General features: G+C 34.5%; 1 non-coding gene across 1 annotated transcript; it reads left to right on the top strand.

Moving 5' to 3' along the window:
- Positions 1-937: 937 nt before the first annotated feature.
- Positions 938-1,042, top strand: LOC141831285 (small nucleolar RNA R71). Its single transcript, XR_012602030.1, has one exon. It is a non-coding gene; the product is annotated as a small nucleolar RNA R71 (small nucleolar RNA).
- The last annotated feature ends 7,635 nt before the right edge of the window (positions 1,043-8,677 follow it).

The raw sequence follows: 8,677 nt of genomic DNA, 5'->3' as shown, positions 1-8,677 counted from the left end.
CGTAGTCTCCTTTGATGGTTCCTCAGTGGGTGTAGCAGTCTCAACTCCTTCCGATTTGTCTTCAACAGTGGGCATAGGGAAAGGAAGTCGTTCGACGACTGATGTGTCTAAAATATCCCCTAAAGGAGCAGTCCCTTGCGTCTCTCTGTCCTTCAAGATCCATTCGCTCCTTAATTCGATAGCCTTACAATGCTCTATAGGGTTGAAGTCTGGTTTTTCTGGAAGTGCACCCACTTGTCTTGATGAAAGAGAAGAACTGAGCTATGCTATTTGCGTTTCTTGCATCTTCAACCTCTTATCACAGTCGTCAAAATTTTCATTGAGCTTTGCTATATCACCTTGAAGTTGAGAAAACATTTGATGGTTCTTTGCCCTTTGTTCTTCCATTATCTTCAGAAGTTTCTGGGTATCGGACATTTCTTCATTTTGCTTTGGTGCAGACGGAAAAGACGTTTCTTGGTTGTTGCAATATGAAAATTTTGGATGATTCCTCCAACCCGGATTGTAAATATTAGAGTACGAGTTGTTTCTTTGTTTGAATGCACCAATGACGTCACATTGTTCAAGTTGAGCGACCTACGCCTGAAATAATCCTACTTGGCACACCTTCTTTGTATGGCTCGAATCACCGCAAAGTTTACATGATGTTGATACCACATTAACTTTGCTAGCGTTCATATTATTAAATTTCTTGTTGAGGGCTTCCATCTGTGCAGTTAACAGAGTAATATTGTCCACTTTGTATTTTCCAGAGGTTTTAGCAGGATTACTTCTCTCAGTAGCCCATTGGTGATGGTTGAGGGCCACACTTTCAATTATGTCTTTAGCTTCTTCCAAGCTTTTGTTCATCAGGGCTCCTACTGCAGTGGAATCCAAATATACCTTCGTTTGATAGTTGATCCCATTGTAGAATGTGTGAAGTACAAGCCAATTTTCTAAATCGTGGTGTGGGCACTGTCTCAACATCCCTTTGAATCAGTCCCAAGCTCAAATAGAGACTCACCATCCAATTGTGTGAAGCTTGAAATCATATTGCGCATGTGGGCTGTCTTACTTGGGGGATAGAATTTGTTCAGAAAAAGTTATTCGCATTGTTTCTAAGTAGTGATGCTGTTTGGTGGAAGAGAGGCAAGCCAAGATCTTGCCCTATCTCTGAGTGAGGTCTTGAACATCATTAGTTTGACTGTGTCAAAATCAACCTTGTTAATCCTCGTCGTGCTGCAATTATCTGAAAATTTTTCTAAATGTAAATTGAGGTCTTCATTCGGTCCGCCCCTGAATTGATTCTGCTGGATCAGTGAGATGAAATCGGGCTTAATCTTGAAATTGTTTGCTTCTATGGTTGGATAAACAATACAAGATGACACTCCTTTCGCATAAGGTGTAGCATAGTCCTTCAAAAGTTTGTTTGCCATCGTTTCTGGAATATGTTCTTGTGTTTCCATCCTCTGAAATTGAAGTCTCCTTCGCAAGGTTCTCTCGATTTCTAGAGTGAAAGAAAACTCCGCTTGCATGCACACCAAAAGAACATATTATTATGCTTCTAGAAGAAAAATCAATCTGCAAAGAATTTTGCCAATAGAAAAGGAGTAAAGAACAAGAAACAAAAAAGCAAGTAAATAGAAAAGAGAATGTGGTGGAAAGACTCTCAATGTAAAAGTCTAATGAAAAATAGCGCATAGTCCCTGACAACGACGCCAAAAACTTGATAGCTTCCACAAGAGTACAGGTGTTGTCAAGTAATAAAAAGTATCGAATCTATTATATTTATTGATAATTTCACACATTTTAGGCATGTGTATTTGATTTCTTATAAATATGAAACATTAGATTGCTTTCAACATTATATGAACGAAGTTAAATATCAATTGGATCGCAAGGTTAAAACCTACACATTGACCATGGAGGTGAATATTTGTCTGATCAGTTCAAGATAATATGCAATGATAAAGAGATTATTAGATAGCTAACGATCCCAAGAACTCCATAGCAAAATGAGATTTGTTAAAAGAAGAAATTAAACTCTTCTAGATATGGTTAGGTCTATGATGGTTCAAGCTAATTTGTCAATTTTTTATTAGGGAGATGCATTATTAGCAACAACCTATATATTTAACTTAGTGTCTTCTAAATTTGTTCCCTCTACCTTTTATGAACGTTGGATAAGTAGAAAATTAGATTTGAGTAATCTGAGACCTTGGGGGTCAGCTGCCTATGTTCATGATCGTACTTATAAGTATGGGAAACTAGGACCTAAGAGTATAAAGTGTATCTTTATAAGGTATTCTGAGATCTCCAAAGATTATATTTTCATTGGTGAACAAGATGGAACCATCTCTGAATTAGAATCGAGAGATGCTACTTTTCTCGAAACTGAGTTCTCAACAAGAGATGACATTGACAAAATTATTCAACTATTTAAGAAGGATGATACTTTGTCAATGATAGAGGTATCACAAAGAATGCCTAAAACTCGTCAACCTAGTGGGAGTGATTTATCAATTAATGTGATGATTTTTCAATAGTTCAATCTACAAAAAAGTAGTCGTAAGATTATTCCTCAAAAAAGATTGATATTGAGAATGAGACATTAATGATTATCCTAATTAATGATGAAGAATATCAAATTGTTAAGGAAGCATTGAAATACCCAATTAGAGAAAAATACAAAGTTGTAATAGATGAAGAAATAGAGTTAATGAAAAAGAATCAAATTTAGGAATTAGTCAATCTTCCTCCAACCCGAAGGGCTATTAAAAATAAGTGGATTCTCAAAATTAAGAGGAATGCTTATGGATCGATTAATCGATACAAAGCTTGTTTAGTTGCAAAAGGATATACCAAACAAGAGGATATTGAGTTTGAAGAGACATTTTCTCTCGTTGTGAAGTTTGCGTCAATACGGATATTTTAGTTATTGTAGCAAATTTTGACTTGGAATTACATCAGATGGATGTAAAAATAGCTTTGTGAGTTGACGAGGAAATTTATATGGCACAGTCAGAAGGTTATATTACTGAAGGCCAAGAGAATAAAATGTGTAGACTTAAAAAATCTATATATGGTCTGAAGCAAGCGTCAAGATAATGGAACATACAATTTAATGAAATCATTTTATCTTATAGTTTCAAAATGATCAATGAAGATCATTGTGTTTTCTTGATAAAGAAAGTAGGAAAGTTCATTATTTTATCATTATATATTGATGATATGCTAATAGTTGAAAATGATATAAAATTTATGATAGAAGTTAAAACATGACTTTCATCACAATTTAACATAATAGATATGAGAGAAGCTGAGTACATCTTAGGAGTAAAGATCATAAGAGACTGATCAAAAAGACTTTTAGATTTGTCTCAACAGACTTATATTACTAAGATACTACATCATAGAGCATGTGTCCCAAAACTCCAGAAGAAATAGCCAAGATGAAGAAAAAAATTATATGCTAGTGTCATTAGTAGTTTGATGTACATTATGTTGTGTACACGTCCTGATATTAACTATGTTATTGGCTTAATTAGCTGTTTCCAATCAAACCTAGGATCAAGACACTGAAAAGTGATGAAGAGGATATTCAGATATCTTAAAGGGACAATAAATTATTATCTTTGTTTCCAAGGATCTAATATGAGCATGAAAGGTTACACAAAATGCAGATTGGGTAGGGAACCTTGATGATAGAAAATCCATATCTGGCTATAGCTTCTTGCTGAATGGTGGCACCATCTCATGGAACAACAAGAAATAGACTTGTATAGCATTGTCGACAATGGAAGCTAAGTATGTGGTTTATTTAGTGGTTGTACAAGAAGTCATCTAGTTAAAAAGGTTTCTGAAACATCTGAAGATCGCTGAGGATAGTGGGAGTCTTGTTATAGTGTATTGTGACAATCAAGTTGCTATAGCTTTTTTTAAGGATCCTAAATATCACAGCAAAGATAAGTACATTGCTATAAAATATAACTTTATAACAGATATAATTGCTAAGAGAAAGATACTTCTTAAGTATATCCCTACACGTACTATGCTTGCAGATCCTTTTATTAAGTCATTGACTAGAGAGTCATTTCAAGGATATATGAAATCTTTGAGACTTCGAAGAATGTAACATACTATAAGACAATCAAATAATATAAGATGATTTTTTATAAAATATCATGATCTATTCAGTATATATGTCTTTATTACATTTGGATAAAGTCTCAGTGAGCATGTTGACAGGTTGAGATTGATCCTCTCACATTGATAATCATTTCTATTTGTTAAGTATAAATAAAGGTAAGACTATTACTTATAGGACAGCTAAGAAGTTGTGACTGGAGACATATAAGTTGGAGTTGTCTTGATAGTTGTATCAAGATGAGATCATTTATTAATTAATAATGATCATAATAAATGTACCCATCATTTACTAAACTTGGAAGAAGTCAGATTAGAATTTATGTGTTGAATTCAGGATTAGGCATCGAAAATGTGTAGATCAAAATTTGTACGATGTTTGAGAATAACATGCGCTCTTTATTAATAAAGAGAATAACATTGTGACATGTTATTCATACCACATGTGCTACAGCGACAATAAAGATAGTAGGAGAATGAGTCCCTACTTCTTTATTATGTGAGACATTTGAGATTATGAATTAATCACAATTTTATCCTAAGTGACTATTTAACTATCTATTTGAAGTTTTAATCAAGGTCAACTACTTTAGAATATTGACTATGAATGATTCTGTCTGTGGAACATGACTAAGAAAATGACTGGTTAAAATGAATGAATTTTAGCTAAAAAAGAAAATTAAAATAAATTTATATCTTTGACATTTATTCACTGGTCAATCAATTACATTTTTGTTGAGTACATAAAATGTAATTGTGAATAATTGTATTGAATGGAGATATTGTGAACATGCTCTTGACACAATAGTCATTATGAGAAATTAAAGATGCTCATATTGATGAAAATGATTTAATTTAAGATACATACAAGATGTTGATGTCTCTAATTTATTTAGAAGAGTGGTTATGTAAGGTATAACAACTTTCTTAGCATTCGGTCAAAATACTTATTGTCGCATGAACTATTTTTCTTAATATATGAATTGGATGTTCTATTTAATCTTTGTGACTAATTATGATCTTTGTGGTTTGACTTGGACAAGTGAGAGATATTGGTAGTGAGAATAGTGGGAGATGTGGGCAGTTATCAAAACTGCCCACTTACCTCACCACTTATCTCACTACTTTTCCTTTATTAAGGTGTGTCCAAGTTATGGAGGAGAGGCTGCTGAATTTTTCTCGGAAGCTGTGTGTTTTGCAAAAATCTCTTCGGAGGAGGAATATCCATTATCGATAGGGATTTAGTTCGTGAATAGCAAAGAATTGTACAATTCGTAATGTCCTTCCAATGACAAACATGAAAAACAAGATCGACAAAGAATTGTTGTAAGTGTTTATAATTTTTTATTTGATAATTCATGCATTTAATTTAACACCTTCACAACCCTCATCATCTCTGATTAGCCATCATTTCATCGGACCTTCCACTTCCACCTCCATCCGAAGCAGCCTCTTTATCCACTCTCCAACAACAGCCCTTCCGAAGCTCTCTCTCTGATGCGTTGGTTTGATCTCATTGATGCGTTGATTTGATCTTAATGGTTGGATGATTGTAATGAACTTAGCTTCACATGATTAAAATTTTGTATGCTTAATTTTAGTTTGCTTGTAATGTATTTGACAAATTTTCCCTTACATTACTTGGATACAATTGATGCATTTTAATTCAATTAGTTCTTACAATGGTTATTTTATTGAATGCTTTATCTTTGTATTTTTCATTTGAATGCAAGCGAGTTAGATTAGATTATATTTTGTTGAATGCTTTTTATTATGTTTTCATTATGATTAGATTAGAGATACTTTACGTTATACTCTCATTAATTTTCTTATAATCATAGATTAGATTTATCTTTATTGTCATTAGCTTTAGGATCTCAAACCTAAATATGAAAATATTTCATTTACAAATAAATTGAATCTTAAGGTTATCATCTTCATTCCTTGTGTGAGAAGATCTGAGGCATCCTATATTGTATTAGTGTAGACAAGTGTGAGAAGATATGTGGCATCCTATATTGTATTAGTGTAGACAAGAGTTCAATAATTTATTTGATACCGTAGTATAACATAAAATAGTTTTCATCATGGATCAAGTTGATCGAATATTTGATAATAGAAAGTCCAACCGATGTTGGTATGGGGAAGTCCTAGAAGAGTTAATTCTAGCCTAGTGCAAAAGTTCTAGAGGAGTAAATTCTAAATATGCATAGAAATTCTAAAGAAGTAAATTCTACGTAGTTGTGGAAGTCTTAATAGGTCAAGGTTGATCTTTTCAACGGATCAAAGTTGACATGTGGCTAAATTGGTTAAATGATATATTTGAAAATTATGCGTATTGTTTAGAAATATATTGTTTAGCTCAATTGGTAATCTAGCTGTGAACCATAACTGGCTTTGACATTTACTTATAAACTGTGAACCATAACTGGCTTTGACACACTGTCAATTCTACTGAAATGCAAGCCAATGACTTGGATCAAGAGGCAATCCCACTGGAAATTCCATGGAGTTTGTTGAGGATCTAAAAGCATCAAGTCAATCTGTGCATTTGCCATCACATTTGGTTCTTGAGCTGCTACGGTAAATATGTATATGCTTTGCTATTTGAAAAGGTGCCTGGTATAAATGGGATTCACGACTGCAGCCTACTCACAAGGCCGGAGGAAGATACAAAATTACAACAACTTTTGATCTGTAGATGGGACCTCGGTTACTTAATGTCTTCTTCATCTCAAGCTGTCAAGCAACATCTTGTACATGCTAAGCTAGATTCGTCGCAGCAAGGGAAATACTGCATCAGTCTTAACTCATAGCACATGAGGCTTAACTGATGAAGGTAGGTTCCAGCTCCTGAGGTTAAGCACTTGGATTCTTGTCTTGATTGAAGCTCCCAAAGCAGCATTAGATTCCATAAAAATACCTCTTCTTCCTGGTGCAAGAATACGGGAATAATTGTCAACTTCTAGTAAAAGTAACGTAAACATACAATAGCAGTGTATGTGCAGCAGAAATCTTGTGATTGAAAAATGACAAAAGTGGTTGTCATATGAAGCTTTCAGGTGTGTATTTGTTAGAAGAACAATGCTCTCAAGTGGTCAGATTTGACTAGATTGCGCTTAATGGCTAAGAGACCTAGAACAATTGGTAGGGTTAGGAATATTGAGTGGTTTGCCCACAAGATCATAAAGATTGTGGGTTTAATGGCTCAAAGGCCTAAAACGAGATGGACTAATAGGTGTGGAGTATCGGATGACATGCAGCGAGATCAACGAGCTGTGGCATCAAGAACTTCTACAAAATAAAGTTAGTGCAGTAGAAACACGACAATAATATGTAAAATAATTGCAAATAATTAAGAAATACAAAGTGATTTCTTTCTTAGTAAGGAATTAAAGGTGGAGAAACCTTTTCTTACAATTGTTCTTTTACAAATGATGAAGTTAAGCACAAGAGCACCTTACAATTACAAAAGAAAAGAGAGCACCTTACAATCACAAAAGAAAAGAGTTTGGAGAAACTTTGAGCAAGTAGGGGAAAAAGGATACAGTAGCCTAATTACTCAAAGCTAAATATTTCCCACACTAGTTCCTGAGCTGTCTTGACCCCATATATATAGCAAAATTAGTAGCTTTTTTTTCTTTCCCTGAAAGTAGCCTTTTCAGGTGAGCAATTGGTGAGCAGTTGACTGTTCAAGGTAGCAATTTGACAATTGCATGTTACCAACAATAAATTGGATATCTACCTCATTAGTTGACTAATGCCTAACAGTCGACTGCCTAGTCAAATGCCCCCAAAATCAAAATAAACAAAATCATTCTATTTGATTCTATTTGGTGCTCAGTCAACTCCTCAGTCAACTGGTCCTACCGTTGACTGATGCTTAACTTTAGTTAATTGGCATGCCTTCTCCATCCACTTCCAACTTGAGTTCGGATTTGTCTTTGTTCGCGTAAGGTACTAACACTTTCTTGTCAACTTGGCCTTAGTGCCAAAAGGTTTCTAGACCTCTAGGACTTCTTTCTTGTTGAGATGCTTCTCACTTTTGTGACTTCCTCTTCGTGCCGAGCGTCTGGTCCTTGTCAACCTGCTGGAATTTTATGCACTTGCCTAGTGTCTGATCCTTGTGATCCTCTGGGACTTCTTTTGCCTAGCATTTGGTTGACTTTGTTTTGTCAAGTGTCCATTTAGACTTTTCTTTGCATTCTTGGACTTGTTGCATCTACAACTTATGTCAAGTTTACTTGCACCTACACATTTGACATTTATGTGAGACAAAATATCAAACATTAAAACTATTGGGAATCGTTAGAGGGGGTGAATACCAATTCGCTTTGTTCAGAAGAGAAGATGTTAATACGCAACTAAAATACAAATCAAACAAATATAAAACAACATCTGTACAAATCTGAGATTTTTATGTGGCTCAAAACCCCCAGTTCCATACTTCCATGGCTTAGCTTCCTAACATGAGCATCACTATACTTCCTCATTGTCGAGCACCTACCAAAGATGAAGAAACCTCTTCCAAACCTATTATTACAAACCATAC

This window comes from Curcuma longa, chromosome 6, assembly GCF_044706935.1.
Source record: "Curcuma longa cultivar G26 ecotype Majalengka, Jawa Barat chromosome 6, ITB_CL_G26_1.1, whole genome shotgun sequence".
Classification (NCBI taxonomy): domain Eukaryota; kingdom Viridiplantae; phylum Streptophyta; class Magnoliopsida; order Zingiberales; family Zingiberaceae; genus Curcuma; species Curcuma longa.
The sequence above is the reverse complement of the archived record's forward strand: the minus strand, read 5'-3'. Positions and strand labels throughout refer to the sequence as shown.